This window comes from Puma concolor, chromosome D2 (assembly GCF_028749965.1).
Source record: "Puma concolor isolate L17-30 chromosome D2, mPumCon1.1.hap2, whole genome shotgun sequence".
Taxonomy (NCBI): Eukaryota; Metazoa; Chordata; class Mammalia; order Carnivora; family Felidae; genus Puma; species Puma concolor.
The window spans coordinates 31577269-31594655 of record NC_141677.1 but is presented as its reverse complement, the minus strand read 5'-3'; the positions used below and the strand labels follow the sequence as shown (position 1 = coordinate 31594655).

At 56.0% G+C, this 17387-nt stretch overlaps 1 long non-coding RNA gene across 1 annotated transcript; it reads right to left on the bottom strand.

Annotated features, from left to right (window-relative positions):
• Positions 1–428: 428 nt before the first annotated feature.
• LOC147575970 (uncharacterized) lies at positions 429–4454 on the bottom strand. The gene is made up of 2 exons (XR_015241990.1): positions 4325–4454; positions 429–1541 (listed from the first exon to the last, which is right to left on the bottom strand). It is a non-coding gene; the product is annotated as an uncharacterized LOC147575970 (long non-coding RNA).
• Between the last annotated feature and the right edge of the window lie 12933 nt (positions 4455–17387).

The following is a 17387-nucleotide window of genomic DNA, read 5'->3' as shown; positions in this document are numbered from 1 at the left end:
GGAACTGAGGCCCTGGGGTGTGCAGTGGTTTGGGAAGGTCACAGAGCAAGACAGCCACAGAGCTGAAACTAGAAGCTGCCTCAGTGCTCCCGCCTGCCCAGCCAGAGTGTCAGGACAGACAACCGTCCACCCCAGCCCCTCTGGGACTGGAGAAATCAGGGGGCTTGGTCCCATCACCCTCTGCCCGGGATGGGCCTCACTCCCTCCGTCCCCACCTTCTCTTTATTTTGCTCCTTTGCAGCCGGGGCTTCGAGATGAATGTATCTTTGCCTTGGAAAAGACACAGGGACTGATCAAAGATGGGGCCTGGCCAGGCATCCCCTCGAAGGAACTCCTAGCTCTGGGGTTCCACCACCTCGTCTCCATCCAGCCGGTCACCAGGCAGTGGGTTGCAAGGGAGGATCGTGAAAGCAACGATACCATCCAAAGCCTCGTAAAGCAGTTTCATTATCCTGCCGCAGATTTTTGGCAAATCCTCAAGTCTGGCTCATTTTATGTCTAATTACATATCACTGTGCATATCCCCCGTATGTGATGTTTCACATAATAAATACATGGAAAGTTTCCCTCTTTTTCCATTAGCCCCTGCCCAGAAATGAACAGATTTCTGGTGTGTGCTTAGGCAATAAGAAGAGGTCGTTACAGACCCCGTGACACTTCATAACCTGAACTTTATAGGCCCCTGTGGCTCTGATTCGGAGGGCTTGAAAGAGGGACCTGGGTTTTCCGTATGTTGTTTCGGCTCTGGGAGCAAAGGACGCTTGTCAGGAGTGATGTCCGGGGCTGGCTAGAAACCCAGCCCGCACCCCCACGTGGGGACAGAAAGGGTGTCAGGCTATAGGAGTGTGACAGGCCAGAGGTGAGGCGTGGCTGCAGTGTTTCCTGTAGATGCGGTGTTACTGGATGCCAGGGTCTTGTGAGTCTCGATCCGTCACCGGCCACCTCATCCAACAGACCGTCTACACGCATTAATTAAGCACTCTGTGCACGCCCAGGTCTGTTCTAGATGCTGCGTAGGGGAGGAAAGAGGTCAAGTGCGGGGAAGAGAATGTCCAAGGCGGGGGATGGTTCATGATGTGGTTATGAGAGCAGGATTTGGACCCAGACACCTGGCCTCAAGGCCAGGTCCCACTGCTTATCAGCTGGGGAATGTTTGATGAGTCACTGGAAACCTCTCTGGACCCGTTGCCACATCCAAGTGAGTGGGGGTGCCAACCTATGGCTTCACGGGGTTGTCAGGAAAATTAAATGAACTAATGCAAATCAAGGGGCTTAGCGTGTTCTTAGCCCAGGATGTGCGCTCGGAGCTCGCTTGTCACCACTGTTAACGGTGTTCTCGACTCACCTACCGTGAGGCTGGGCAGCGGTGGATCAGGAACACAGAGACGTAGAAGACGTGGCCCCGAAGTTCGCAGTCCTGAATTGGAAGCCTAGCTCGTGGCTGGCCGAGCAGGCGAGCCCTGGGACGTACACGGCGGGAGACCGTACTCGGCCGGAACTGTGTATGTGTCGTCAACACAGAAGGGCTGGGCTGCTGTGGGCTGGAGTCCGTGAGGGCGGCAAAATATGGGAAAAGTACAAAAGAGGAGCATGGCCAAAAACAGGAAGGCACGATGTTTTGTGAGCGCGTAAAACCATTCGCCATCAACGCCTCAGATGCCTACCGAGCGTCTCCTGTTACGAGCGCTTACCCAACAGTGCCAGGCAGCCTCCAAGCCACGGGAACACAGAGCTCTTGGCTCCCTGTCTAGTGGGGCCACAGCCCACACCTAGGAAACTACAGAGCAGTGTATTGACGGAGGCAGGCCAGGTGCGAGGACCCAGAGGGGGTCCTGCAGGACCAGTCAAGGGGGTGCTTGGCTTTGCACAGAACAGAAATCAAACACGAGCCGGGAGGGAGGGAGCACAGAGTTTAGCGAAGCTATAGAGAGAGTGCAGGTACAGATGGAGTGTCTGGGAGACTCAGAAAGGAAAGGAGAGTGTCTCCTCTTTTTTGGGGGTCCAGGGTTTCTATTGAGGGCTGTGGTCTGGTGTGTGTGTCCTCTCAGGTGTCCAGGAGCCAGCTGGAACAAGGACAAGGGTCCAAGTGTCCTCTGTAAGTCACTTATTCTATGGAGCCACAGGGTCTTGGGGCCAAGACCCCAGGCGAGGATGGCCTCGCCTGGTCATTCCTTAGATGTTAACTATTGTGCTAGAAGATTCCAAAGAAATCGCTAATTCCTTGATCTTTACAAGGAAGACATATGTTGTTTGTACTAGGAGGCATGTGTAAGGCAGGGGGCAGGTCCTAGCAAGAACAGAAGCAGGAAAAGGAGAAAAAGGCAGATTTTTTGGAGGGCTTCAGTCTTCCTTGTGTCACTGCGCTCAAGTAAAGCTTCAGAGCGCAGAGCAGGGGTCATCATGGTCCAGAGCAGTGCGGACTGCATCGTGGTCAGGGTCAGGAAAGGGACACGGGTACGGTGACCTCTGACTTGGCCCACTTGACTAGTGACGAGAATGCGCACTGGGGGCCGAGGGAGGTCATAGTGGGCAGATATTCTAAGCTAAATGGCCATTCCAACCTTGGGGCCAATAGCTCTGAGGTCACAACTAATACCATAACTCACTGAATGTTAATGGCCATGAAAGCAAGAACTTTGCTATATTTGAACATTAGCTAGAACTTCATAGATGCTCAAAAAATATGCATTGAACGGAGGAATTAATGCTAACTAAATCATGTCCCGGCCAGTGCCTTCTGTCTGCCTCTCCAGGGCCACTCTCCTCCTGTCTCCACATTGCTCTCTGCCCAGGGGACTATCAGGCATGAACTACCTCAGTGGACTCCTCCTGCCCTCTGCCCGTGCTAGGGTTTGCCCAGTGGGGAAGCCGGGTAGGAGACTGGAGGGAGGGAGGAGAGTGAGGTCCTGTGAAAACAAGCTACAATGAGCTCATGAGTGGACAGCAGGAACAGAATAGGAGCGGGTCACTGTGCTTCATAAACGAGTTTCAACTGCCCTTTGCCTGGAGAGACGTCTGTCGGTTCCTCTCAAAGGAGCACAGGAAGGGGCAGGGCTCTCTGCCACCACCTAGCCATGGGACAAAGGCCACCATTGACCCTTTGGCTTCTGATTCAACCCTATAATGAAAGGATTGGAGGGGCGCCTGGGTGGCTCAGTCAGCTAAGCGTCCGACTTCCGCTCAGGTCACAATCTCACGGTCCGTGGGTTCAAGCCCCACGTCGGGCTCTGTGCTGACGGCTCGGAGCCTGGAGCCTGCTTCCGATTCCGTGTCTCCCCCTCTCTCTGCCCCTCCCCTGCTCACACTCTGTCTCTGTCTCTCAAAAATAAATATTAAAAAAAAAAGAAAAAAAGGATTGCAAGAGGGCAGGGGTTTTTCGAATTGTGCTCCGAGGAAGTGTAGGGTCACCCCAGCCAGAATCGCCGTGGGGGATACAAATGGTGGGTGGGGAGAGCTTGGGAAAAGTGGGGGAAAGGCTCGCGTGGGGGAGGGTGTGCCCAGAGTCGCAGCTGTCCTCCTGAGCGCCCTCCGCAGGGAGGGTGACTATGATCTCCCAGCAACGCAGCGTCTTGTCTGCCTCCGGGTCTAACGCTCTGGCTACACATACGTGACACATGCACACTGAGCGTGGCAGCCAGACCCGGCCCTGCACCAGGCACTGTGCTAACCCCGTGCGTGCACGAGTGGTGGGCACCCATCTCACACAGTCCACAAGTCAAGTGTGTAAGACACGGGACTCTCCTTGCTTTCTGTGACTCGGCCTTATTTTCATTTTGGATCCCCGTGCCAGCAGTGGCCACGTCTCAAATAATGGCAAGTGTCACGCCATCTTCCCCAGGAAGATGGCCCCGTTCCTGTGGGTGGGTGGGGGGTTGCCCTTAGAGACAAGGCATCAAGTGAGACCCTGACGTCATGAGCCCACTTGGTCACCACAGAGGTGCCCTGTGATCCTAGCCACATGGTCCCTCCCATCTGGAAGGGGGGTGGAGGTCTCTCCACTTCTGGGCCCAGTTGCACCGAAGAACTACCTGCGGCTTCCACGGCCTGATGGGGCAGAACTCCCAATGGGGCTGTTTGAGACCGTGACCTTTTCATGACAGCAGCACTTTCCTTTCTCTGGGCCTTGACGCCTTCCCGGGTTCTCCCCCAGGGATCTGTTCCCAGGTCCCAGACCTCAGGTGGAGCTGTGGCCCTTCCCCAAGACCCAGGCGTGACACTGTGTTCACGGCGGCCTCTTCCTCCTCTACCCTCAGCCGGCCATCCTCCTCTTCCTCCCCATCACCGAAACTTTCTAGTTGGTGAGGGTGGGGTTGTTCTTACTCACTCAGGATGTTTTTCTCCTGCATTTGTTCCCTTTGTAGTTTCGCCTACAGCCAAGGCTTTTGCACACAAAAGTCAGGAAGAGACTCCTTCTATTCCCTTTGCCTCCTTCTGTCACATCCTCTCCCGGAGGCCATGAGCCTGGCTGCTTGAATGGGAGAAGGGTGGGGAAGGAAGGAAACACAATGGGGAAAAAAACATGAGTCGATTTTCAAAATATGTTACTATGTTACGTGGTAGATGGTATCTCATCGATGCTGTAACATAAATACTAACCATTATGCCCACTTTACAGATGAGGAGACCAAGGCTTAGAAAGAGTTAGCCATGTGCCCAAGGCCTGAGAAAGGACCTCGTTGTCCTTTGAACCCTGGCACTTGCCTCGCTGATACCCCCGGGTCTACAGGACCCATGGCATGTCTGGACCTCCCCAACTCCTGCTGACTCCTGCAGATCCTCGGGTGGCCCCAGGGTCTCACCTGGTTCAGAGCCCAGCCCACAGGCATCAAAACACCATTTTTCTTTTTTTTTTTTTTTTTAATTTTTTTTAATGTTTCTTTCTTTTTGGGAGAGCGCACGCAAGCAAGGGAGGGGCAGAGAGATAGGGAGACACAGAATCTGAGACACGCTCTAGGCCCTGAGCTGTCAGCACTGAGCCCAACGTGGGGCTCAAACTCACAAACCACGAGATCGTGACCGGAGCTGAAGCCAGATGCCCAACAGACTGAGCCACCCAGGTGCCCCCAAAACACCATTTTTCTTAAGCAGCAGCTGTTTGATGTGACTGGGGCTGGCCAGTAATCAATAAAACAAATATTAGCTATCATTATTTGTAATCTACTTTGAGCCTCCCGACAACCTAGCGAGAAAGCTATTCCAACATTCTGCTTAACAGAGGGTTAAATCACTTACCCAAGGTCACAGGCAGGGTGGCTGCACTGAAACCCTCTGGCTCCTTGATGGGAGCTGTGTCCACCATATGGCAACATCCAAAGATGTGGCCTCTCGGGGTTGTCCCTCCTTATGATTAAGGCCACAAAGTTGTCCCCTCGATGGCCCCGGATAAGGGAGGGTCGTCTCCCCACATCCCATATCCCCCACCAAGGTGTTCATTCTTTGGAAGCCTTTGCTTTCCATGGCCTTCCAGCAAGGGCAGGCCCTCGGAAACGGGACTGTTCGTCCCCTGGGTCAGAGACAGTCTCCTTCAGCCCAAAGGGAGGATCCTCCTACCCCAACCTCCCTGGGGCCCTGGGCACTTTGCAGACTGACCCTCGCCCAGCAACCCTCACAAGCTGTGACTGCAGAAAAACCAGGTGTAGACAGCCCGGTGGCCCCCCAACATGCTCCTGACAGGGCTTCCTTGCCGCCCTCGGGCTTTGGTGTTGGAAAGCCTGGAGTCTGGACTTGCCTTGTGGCCACAGCACCCAAAAGACCCTGCCTCTTCCTCCTTGGGGCTCCAGGCTCTAATCAGGAAGGAGCTGAGGAGCTCAGCACTCTTGGGAAAGCCCTCCCAGGCCTGGGGGGATAAAAACAAAGAGGGACTGAAACCTCCCCCTTTCCCCAACTCCCCTCTCCATTTCCACCGAACTCTCCCAGAAAAGGCTCTGGTCCTCCCAATCTGCACTCCTGCTAGATGGGGACGGGGGCCTCCCTGGCCCTCCAGACAGGATGTCCCTGGCCCAGCTACAAACCTACTCTCCTGTTGGCCACACCAACCATCCCCCACACGCCCTCCCCATCGCTCCAAGGCCAGCCTTCCCCGGAGGATGGAGGACAGTCCTCCCTGGCACCTCCCAAAAAGCATCAGTCCCAAATCACAGCCCCTTCCCTGGCTGTGGAGCCCGGGGGACACCACAGTGAGGGCAGTGGGCAGGAGGGGAAGAGGGCCACAGGAGCTCCAAGAAGGCATCTGTGACCCAGCTCCGGCCTACTGTTGCCTAGTCCTCTGATCTTTTAAGAGAAACTGGAAGTCTAGGTGTGTTTGTAAAAGATGTCAAATTTAAGTGGCAACTGTGAACTCAAAATTAAAACAAAACAAAAAAAACAAAGCAAAAATTATGGCTTGGGCCTATTTAAAAAAAACCTCGTCCCATAGGTTACCGGCGGAGAACCTCGGGGGGACCTCCGCACCCAACCCTCCTGCCCGACCAAAGCGCTAGCTGGGTCTTTTACCCCTCACAAGGGCTCTCACTGCTTCTCTTCTAGAAAACTCAGTGGGCTCTGCGACGGGGGCCCAACCCTCCTCCATCCCTCGATCATGCACCCCGTGGGACCCTATGGACTACGCTTGTCAGGGAATGGCTTCCTCTTGACAAAAAAGGAGGGCGTGTTGCGTCCCCCCCTGCCAGGGCAGCCGGCCCAGGGGCAACGGGTCCTGCCGCCAACTTTGTCAACCCACATAGTCTCCTGTCAGCTTAGGGCCCACAGCCAGGCCACCTGGGGTGCCCGTCTTTTCACTGTGAGCACAGGGCCATCAGGACGTCAGTCCCTGACCTGGTCGCATACAGGAAAGACCTCTCCACTGGCTGGGGGGGCGGTATAAAGAGCCACAGGGCAGTAATGGGGGAGGAAATGCAGCCCAGCTCCCCCTGACCCACAGAATTCTGTCCATCCAGGGTAGGCAGGGTGGCCAGCCTGCTGCGGGGGGGAGGAGGTGCACACTCTCATCACCCCCGGCCTGCGCTCTGGCTGGACAGGCAGACACAGCGCTCAGGAGGGTCAGGCTCCATCCGCTGGCCCGGCTCGTCCGAGGTCCCAGGAGAGCCCCACGCGGCAGGACTGGGGTCCTGGCACAAAGGCTGTTTGTCTGTTTTCAGGCAGCCTGGCAGCCGGAGTATGACATGTGAACAAACACACGGCAGGGCCCTGCATTTCCTTATGTAGACCGAAACCCTGCAGACCGGGAGCCAGAGCTCTTTGGGTGACAGCAACCCTGAAGTGTGCCTCTGCTGAGCCACCATTTTCCGCCGAGATTCCAGAGCCTCACCAGCGAGATCCTCAAAGGGAGGATACTTGGAGATAGCGAGGAGAACAGGTCTGAAGCACTCTGACCCACGAGAAAAGACTCACGTTACCTTCTGATGGTATGTTTAAGATGCTAATGGCAGCCATTCTCTATTCCTTCTGCAGGGCCCTCCGAGACTCCTAGTGTCTTCTTTGAATATATCACGCAATGCGTTTTTCTTTCTGCCCGGCATTTTCTAATTCAGGCTGGACTTCCTTTCTGTTAGTCAGTCAACAAATATTTATGGAGCCCCTCCGGACGGCCAAACAGGCTAGTCTACTTAGCAGAGGCTTGTCGACCTACCCACCCCGACGCCCCGGGCCCGCTTTTCGGATACTTGCCGCCAGTCACCTGCAGAGAAGACACATGTGGTTTGGGACCCTGCAGAGCTCCACCTTCTGCAGGTGGAGAAGTTCTAGTTCTAGAACTAGAAGTTTTAGAAGTTCTAGAAGTTCTAGAATCTCAACCTTCCAGCCAAGAGAGGCAGCTGGGACAGGTGGCTAAGTCGTTCACGAGAACCTGTTGGCTGTGTGGGGCTGACGTGTGGGAGTGCCCACCCAGGTGGCCGTGTAGCACTCACTCAGCCCTGGACGCAGCCCGATGAGGCCCACGGCTGCCACCTCCACGGGGTCTTTGGACAACACTCCACCCGTTCCTTCTCCTGCTCTGGCCACACGCCTACCCCCTGTCTTGGCCCCTTCTCACATCTTTAAGGGCCTGGAGCTTTTTTCCCATTTTGGCCTGAAACCCCACTGAAAACCCCTCCATCCCTCACAGTGCTGAGCTCTGATGCTGATTTGGCAAGGCAAGCAACAATCCAGAGTTTGTCACCCCTAGAGGACCTACCTCCAGTCCCCAAGGCTTTATCATGGGCCTCACGATCAGGTTTCGGGCATCTGGAAAAGCTGCCTGCAGGAGTGCTTAGCAAGGGCACCCCCATTTGAGGAGTCACAAAGACCGACAGGAATGGACGCAGGGGACTTGGTCGGGGGTGGAGCCACGTGGTCCCTGAGCCCCTCTGGGCCAAGTGTGGCCAGCCCAGAACCAGATGGCATAGCTGCTGTCATGATGCCCCCTGGGCTGGCAGCCTCTCAGGGCCTCCCTCAGTTTCTTCATCTGTAAATGGGAGAAGGTCTGGAACAAGCAGGCCAGACCTCGGCGGTGGAGCCAGACAGGCCTGGATTGGAACGCCAGCTCTGAGCCGAGATCTTGGGTGAGGTCCTCAACCTACCCAAGTCGCAGATGTATCATCTGTAGAGGGGAAGGGATAAGGGTACTTGCCCTCTGTGGCTGTTGACAGGGCTACAGGAAATGTACATAAAGTCCCCGGCATGAGCAGGCTCGGTACACAGGAGTTATCCTATTATTTCATGGGCCTGTTTCGAGGACTAAATCCAAGGAGATAATGTGTGTGCAATGGCTTGGTGAAATACGGTGTACAAATGGTAGCAATCACCACTTATCGGTATGTCCTCCTCTCCCTGGGCCTCACCCCCTCCTTCCCCCTTTCTCCGACTAGTTTATTTTTCCTTCTCTGCCTTCACCTCCTCTTGGCCCCTCTCCCTCCAGACCCCCCTCTCCTCTCCTCCCCTGACCCACAGCCTTTAGCCAGCATCCAACCCTAGCTTCATCTCCCCCCGCTCCAGAACTACGAGGGCTCTGCACTCTCCCTCACGTCCAAAGTCAGCAGCCCCACCCGGTCCCCGGTTTTACCTTGCCTCCCCCCTCCCCGGTCCCCGGAGCAGAGCCACCCCAACCCCCCATGGGCAGCCCCTCCCCTCTACTTCCCCCGCACCCACTGGTGGCCTCCTCCCCACCTTCACTCGCACCAGCCCCCAGCCTGGGGCGCTCTTGTGGGCTCGCTGCTCCTCTCAACGAACACAGTCCCACCCGCCCTCCAAGACCTGATTAAATTCAACTTTCTGAGTCAACAAATATGTTTTCATCAGCTACTCTGCGGCAGGAGCTTTTGGAAGGGCTCTCCCCCTGGGAGGATCACCTTAACAATGAGGATTAAATTAAAATAGTGGTCTGGAAAGTTCCGAGCACAGCACCTGGTTCAGAGAAAATGATTGACAAATAGTATCTACTTTTGTTATCCTGGTTCTTGGACATATAGAAGCTACACAGACCGGCCAGCTGGGAGCGTTAGACTTTTACTGTGTGTTTAGTGATCTTTTGGTTAAAACCAGTATCTCCTTACTCAGCAAGTGCCCGGCCAGGCTGCCAAATCTCCATGTCGCAGTATCCTCAGAGGTCTGGTCATTCAACGCTCGTTTATAATCGTCCCACCTGCGGGGACCTGTGCCAGACATGGGACAGAAATGACACTGCTGGAGGAGGTTCACAGGATGCCTGGGAAGCAGTCAGGGAGGACCCGGGCCCCCGGGGCAGCCTGGAACACGAGGGGCACCTCCGTGAACTGGGACACGACCCCCGTTCTATGTATAAGCCCTGCCCTACCCACCCCTGGGGCCCGTCTCTTCTCCAGGCCCCAGCTGATTTTCCCTCCCCGCCTCTCCCTACCCCTGCCACCCTGGCCTCCCTTCTGCCTGGCCAACAGGGACCGCTGGGACCTGGCTCGGTCTGGCTCTTCCTTCTGCCTGGGATAGGCTCTCGAGTCCACACACACCTCCACGGGTGGAAGAACTCCAGCCAGAGCCTGCGTCCCGCCACCTGGTGGGGCGTTCGGGCTTTCTATCAGGATGTCAGGAGAAAGAGGTCAGGCTGGTGGCGAATCCCAGCTCTCTCACCTGCCAGCTGGCCTGGAGCGAGTGGCAGGCCCCCACCTGCACCGAGGAGCACTGTGACAGTGCGTGTCAGCCCCTCAAGCACCTGCTGGGGGCCTAAAGACGGTGGCTAATGGCGAGAGACACGAACACACCCACGTGCCGAGCCTGGAAAGGTGGGTGGGCGTCAAATGGCTGAAACGCCAGGCACAGAGCCGGTCCTTTAGCCCAAGACGGAGGGGAGCAGGTGCCACCGAAGAAAGCCAGCTGCGATCTGTGCGGGACGGACTGCTGGGAAGAGCAGGCCTCTGACCAAGCCCTGTCCACCCTGTGGTCTGCGGACGGACCCCGGCCTCCTGTACCCGGTCAAGGGCAACGTGGGAGCGGAGCCCAAGCCCCGTGCCTCCAAACTCCTCGAAGCCCTCAGGCAGGCCTGGCTACACAGGAGGCGCTCAGAGATCGGTCACCTGGATGCCGTGGTGGCAGAGTGCTCAGCAGGCCACGTGGCACGGAAGTTCTGGCGTCCCTGACCCTCCTGCCCAGCATCCCTCCCGGTTAAAAAGATGGTCCCAGCTCCCTGCAGCCCCACCCCTCTGCTCCCCTCAATGAGATGATGCCCGCAAAGCCCTCCAGAGCTAAGTACACAATAGATACAAGGCATTTCTTTTAGATCCAGGCTGAGGAAGCTGTGAGGAGCCAGGCAAGGCACAGGGGCTCCGGGGGAGCCGCGCCAGCCGAGCTGAGCAAGGTGCCTCGTGGCCCAGATGCCGTTAGTCAAACCTGATGGCTGCCACCGGCTCCTCGGAGTTTACGAGAAACCAGGGAGGGCCAGGTTGGCTGAGATTTGAGCCTGGTGAGCGCTTGGGACTATTTGTCTCACATTTGCGGTTGGAGTAGGCCCAGGGCACGTTCCGCTGAGCCACTTGGAAACTTTATTTTCCGGGCCATGTGAACGTAAGGATTGGGGTTCTCCTGGATCTCACTTGTGCTTGTTTGCGGCCTGTTCTCCGAGACCGTTTCTCAGAAGGGAGCGAGATGTTTTGGACTCAGAACCACAGGCTCCACGGACAGGAACTGGCCCCCGAAGCTGGGCAGTTTGGGGCCCCTGAATGCTCAGGCACGCCCCTGAGCCCATCCTCTCCTTTGAGGACATCTTCCCGGGGCACGTTGGGAGCCACGGGCTTCAGCTTTGTCCTCTTGCTGTACTGGCCTTTGAATATCAGTGTGGCCCTTTATTCTTACGGGTCTGGTTCCCCGCTCTGGGGCACACGGCACACGGCAGCGGGAGGCAAGCAGGTGTTCAATCCACCTCGCCCTCTGGTAACACGTACACCCGGGATCCCGCCGACAGGCCACGCACACCGGTGGATCTCCCGGACGCTCGGCCCCTCCTCTATCTGATCACCCACGCCGCCACGCCCTGTCACCCTCGTCACCGCAGGCGAGCTCACGCCCCACCACGATGCTCCGTCACTCCCCCTCACCTCGCTCACCACCCCCTCCAAACTCCCACCCCCAGAAACTCCCTCAGATGCTGACGCAGGAGGCCTTTGTCAGGAACACTTCCAGAAAGGGCAACTGGAGCCCGAGACTGCAACCTGCGTGCAGAGGACCCCGGGGACCCGAAGGTGGGCAGAGGCTGCCCTGATTGGCCAATGAACGGCCTGCTCCAGATCTGTCTGGGTTTCGAGCAGCCCTTCGTCATCCAAGAGGAGGAGCTATGGAATACTCATGGCAAGCCCAGAAGGACACTCACTGTCCCTGAGGAGCTCATAGTGTCTTGGAAGAGACAGAGTAAAAAGGAATAGCCACAGGGGGCACCTGGGTGGCTCAGTCATGATCTCACGGCTCATGGGTTCGAGCCCCACATCGGGCTCTGTGCTGACAGCTCGGAGCCTGGAGCCCGCTTCGGATTCTGTGTCTCCCTCTCTCTCTGCTCCTCCCCCACGCGTGCTCTGTCTCTCTCTCTCTCTCCTTCAAAAATAAACAAACATTAAAAAAATGGTTTAATAGGGGCACCTGGGTGGCTCAGTCGGTTGAGCGTCCGACTTTGGCTCAGGTCATGATCTCACGGTTCGTGGGTTCCCGCATCAGGTTCTGTGCTGACAGCTCAGAGCCTGCAGCCTGTTTCAGATTCTGTGTCTCTCTCTCTCTGCCCTTCCCTCGCTCATGCTCTGTCTCTCTCTCTTTTTTTTTTTTTTTCAACGTTTATTCATTTTTGGGACAGAGAGAGACAGAGCATGAACGGGGGAGGGGCAGAGAGTGAGGGAGACACAGAATCGGAAACAGGCTCCAGGCTCCGAGCCATCAGCCCAGAGCCCGACGCGGGGCTCGAACCCACGGACCGCGAGATCGGGACCTGGCCGAAGTCGGACGCTTAACCGACTGCGCCACCCAGGCGCCCCCCTGTCTCTCTCTTTCTCAAAAATAAATAAACATTAAAAAAATTGTTTAATCAAAGTAAAAATTTTTAAAAAAGGAATAACCACAAGAAAAAGTACGAAGTTGAATGAAGGAAAGGTAGGGGTGCTGTGGGAGAGGGGAAGGAGGGGCTCCAACCTTGCTGTGTGGGAAGGCTTCTCTGAGAAAGTGCAGGGGCTGGGTGCTGGACGCGTCCCCTCTCATGTCCCCTCACTGCCTTGGCCCTTGTCTCAACGCATGACTCCGCGTCCCTCCTACAGGCACCGCCCACTATGAAGATGCCCACATTTGCAAAGATCCCCCTCCCAGCTTCTGGACCTCACACCCATCAGACCTCTCGCTGGAAGAGACCTCAACGGCCTCCTGCCTGTAATGCACGCTCAGAAAGGAAATCTCAAGGCAGCTGACTTGTCCAAGTTGAACAGAAAATAGACTTTGTATCATGGGAACGCTACGATGAACCCACTTAACTTCTCTGAGCCTTAATGTTTTCATCTGTGAAATGGGCCTGCCTCAGATGATTGTTAGGAGGTTTAAGCAAGACAGGAGCAGAGAAGCTCCCTGTGTGAGCTGAGAGCATCATGGACAGAGTGTTTCGGAGCTCTGAAGGCTGCGATGGTTTTCCTCCAGAAACTCCACCCCCAGAGACGCCGGTCCCACTCAGTGATACCTCTGACTCAGCAGTGACCTCAGTCGAGGGGCAGGAGGATGCTGGAAGGATCTGGGGAGGGTGGGGAGGAAGGGGTTTATTCCCATCCTGGGAGGGGCTTGTCCAACTGTCTGTCCATCAGTAACGGCTTTGGCGTGCAGACAACTGGAGACGGGGAGGTGGGGGCGGCTGGGAGTCTGAGGGAAGGGAAAAAGACAGGAAGGTTCACACTGAGACGGGAGGGAGAGGGGCCCACGAGGTGGTGTGCACCCGGGCCCCTGAGCCTAGCCCTGCGTTAAATATATCCTCAGTCCATTGTTTGCTCAGTAATTGTATTTTGCAGTTTTCCCTCTTGAGAGGCAGCCTAAAGGAGGAACTGGCCAAGCCGGGGGCCGCCTGGAAGTTTCACGAACACAATTGTTTTCGTGATGCAAATTAAAACTGCATATTTTTTGTCAAAAAAAAGCAAGCACTCCAAGGTCATACGTTGGCCCCCTGCCTCCTGGACTCCAGACCTGTTTGCTATTCTTCCTCAAGGTGCCTGAATAGAGGGGCCCAGAAGCAAGGGTCAGCCCGGGGCCGCGGCCGGGAATCACGCCCAGGGCACATTCGAGTTCTTAAGAAACAGCTCACCCTGGCCGCCCAGGCCCCGGGCAGCTCCCAGGCACCGAGGGAGGCTCAGAGGACGAACTCCATGGATGTGTGCGCCTCACAGGCCGGAGGCACGGAGACCCCCTCACAGCCTCACTCTAAGGGCAACAACTGGCCTGGAAACAAGGCTTGCTGGCCGGGGGTGACCTGGCCCGGGGCTGGCAGGGGGAAGAATGTCCACATCAGGGTGCGAGGTCCAGAGCTCCCTTCTCCTCAAGCAAGCGTGCTGTGAGGGGCAAAAGTATACACGAGCTGTGCTCTAGCTCCTTGCACTCAGGTGGCCTCTCTCTCTACTTCCCCAGGGCTCTCTGTTTCTGTCTCTGGCACTCTCCCTCTGTTGCTGATTCTACCTCTGTCTCTCTGTCTCCGTTTCTCTCTCTCTCTCTCTCTCTCTCTCTCTCTCTCTCACACACACACACACACACACACACACACACACACTTGCTCTATCTCTCTCTCATATTTTTGCTTCTCAGAGAACCTCTGTTGAATTAAGCAGCCTTAATCCCATATGACAGGAGGGTGGGACCCGAGAGGGACGGCTGAGAGACCAACTTGGGGTCGGTGAGTGGCAAAGCCAGGCTATGAATCCGGGGCTTGGGTGTCCCAAGTGGGTTGAGGGCTCCACCTCCCCACCAACGAAGGTTGACCTGGAGGAGACTATGGATGCCACCCGGTGGGTCTACACCCGCCACTCAGGTTTCTGTGGCACCGCCCTGGGGGCCTCCTCCCCTGCTACTCCCTTCTCCCACTCCATCCTCAGCTGGGGGGCAGAGGGGTGGGGGAAGATGGCCCACACCCTTGCCCTCTGACCCTCTCTCTCCGACAGGCTGGCAGCCTTCCCCACCTCAGGACTCCAGGGAGAAGTGCTCGGTGGTCAGACCGGCAGGTTTATGAGGCCAAGTTCCCAGCAACCACAACTATGTGCTCCTGACAGGAGTGGGTTTGGCTCTCTCAGCCCAGGGCTCACGGCTCACGCTGGCCTGCCTGCTCTCGGGGGAGGGGAGGCCGAGGACACCGGGTGGGGTGGGTCCCAGGACACCATCTTGGCTTCTCAACATGGCGGTTCTCCTTGCGTAGCTGAGCAGCCAGAACCAGGATGGGGCAGTTGGGAAGGCCATGTTGTGAGCCGGGAAGTTGGGGACCAATTTTCACCCCAGAAGAGTGTGCGTGGGCGTGTAAATAACAACAGCAAGCCCTTCTGTGCCTGGTTCCGAGCGATTTACACATTGACTTCATTTCCACAACGGCCCTGTTATTATTTCCACTTTATAGCAGAGGGAACCAAAGTCTGGAAAGGTCAAATGAGGAGGTCCACCCAGGCTGGCTCCAGAGACGGTTCCAAAGCACTCCGCTGTGCCAGCTCACCTACAGTCTAGCAGACAGAGAACCTTCTAATACCGAGACGGTATAGATGGGCTGGCTTCACAGGTGCACTCGCAGGGACGTCCCCACTGAGTTTAATGCTCTGTGGTTGCCATCTTGAAATTCTAAATGATTTTTGAAAAGCAGATCTGGCATTTTCCTTTTGCACGGGGCGCCACAAATCATGCGGCCGGTCCTGGGAATGGAAGCCATGCCCGTCGAAGTCGTTCAATGAGAGGAAAGCCGTCTGCTCAGCTCTGCTGGTCCCAACACTTCCTGTTCACAGGTCTTCGCGTGGGTTGGTCTGGCTACTGCTGGGCGTCTACAGAGGGCCACTGGAGCTCTGAGCTGGTGTCTTTCTCGGAAGAGTGCCAACACCAGGAACCCCAAAAGCTCCATCCCCTGGCCCAGCCCGGGAGTGAGACGTGGGGGCAGGGAGCGGCCTGGGCAGGAGATGCCCTGGCCCCCCGCCCCCAGGGCGGCTAGGAGGTGAGGCTTCTGGAGCTATTCTGTTCTGCTCCATCCCGGTCCATCCCGGACCCATTCCAGGAGCTGCTGGAACCACGAAGCTGGCCAGGATAGACGGCAGGAGCTGGCGGGACTCTGGCCTTCCATCCCGGCTCTGCTGTCACATCCACGGGGAACTTGAGCAAGTGAGCGACCCCCTGGGCCCTATTTTCTTATCAGGAACATGAATGGATTGGACCTGGAAGGATTTCTTTGAAGCCCCTCCTCGCTCTGAGACACAATAGCTCGAGAACTCCCGAACGTGGACATATTACAACCCAAGTGCTACTTTTAAAGCCAGCCCACGGAGACCAGAGTTCTTCTGGTTAGGAGGAGAGCCTGAGATGATCTCCAGCCTCTCCCCCGGCGTGCTGCTGAGGGCCTGGCCCACAGTCCCCACTCAGCACACGTGTGCTGGATGGCAGCTTAAATCAGAGGACTCCAGACAAAAATGCTTCAGAATGTTCCAGAGTACGTGCTTCAAGATCTATCTCAAGTGTCCCCTTCTTTGGGGAGCAAGAGCCTACATCACTTAGCACTTCGAGTGGGAAGTAACAACCACAAAAGCGGCTTCAACGAAAAGGAATGCCCTGTTCACAGAAGGTGGGTAAGTTCAGAAATGAAGCGAGTCTCAGGATTGGACTGACCCAGTGGCTTGAAAAAGTCACCAAGGACCTAGTTTCTTTCTTTCACTTCTTTGCTTTACATGATGCTATCGTTCCCCTAAAGCCAACTTCGTGAGCTCAAGGTGGCTTCCAGAATCTCCCCTGACTACATACTTACCTCTGGCAAATGGCTGTGGCCAGGGGATGGAACATGCTAGCTGGCTTATACCCGTCAGGGTCCCTTTCAGCCTGAGGCTGGAGTCCTGTGTCCACAGCTGAAGGTTCTCTGTGCAGGAGCAGTGGGCGCCCAAGCAAAGACGGGGTCCTGCCAAGAAAGGAGAAGGGCAGGCAGAGGCAACAGCAGAATCCTCCTACACCTTCCCTTACTCCCTGGTCACCCTGATTCTGCGTTCCCAAGAACACTGTTTCCTGCTTTATCTGTATACTTGTCACCCTGAATTTTAATGTAGGTGTTTACTTATCTGTCTACCATGTTAGACTGTGACCTTGTTGAAAGCCCAGACCGCATCTTCTCTCCTTCCGTGTCCCCTGTGTCTCAGGACCTCACTTGGGGCTCGTTCAGGTCTTGTTTGTTCGATGTCAAAGCTCCGAGAGCAGGGCTCTCATGAAATAGACATCTCTCTGTCCCCAAGGAGGTCATAATATAACTTCCTGTTTGTTTTAAAATAAGTATGTGTCGTCTTTTCCTTAGCATGATTCCTTAATTTTATCTCTTCCATCTGGAAGAATAGCACCCATACGTCCAGGAAATCAGCTTGTGTATGTCACACGGCCTGTGCTTCCTGCTCAGGCACAGACGGGAGGGAGTGGCCCACAGGTCTTCAAGGTGCCAGTTTCCCCCCTCGGGGTGGGACGATGCACAGGGACGTGACCGCTCCCTGGCCCAGTCACGACACCCACTCCACAGAGGCATTGGAACACTCACAGGAAACCCGACAGCTCAGAGTTCTGTGCAGCACAAGACTAGACCAAGCTCTAAAAATGGCCTCAGAAAAACCAGCCACCGTGGATCAAAGAGTTCTTCTCCCTTTGGAGGAAACCCCCCGGAGCATGAGGTCATCACACGCTGTTCCCAGAAGGATTCGAAACCTCCAGACGGGAGGCAGGCTGGTTGG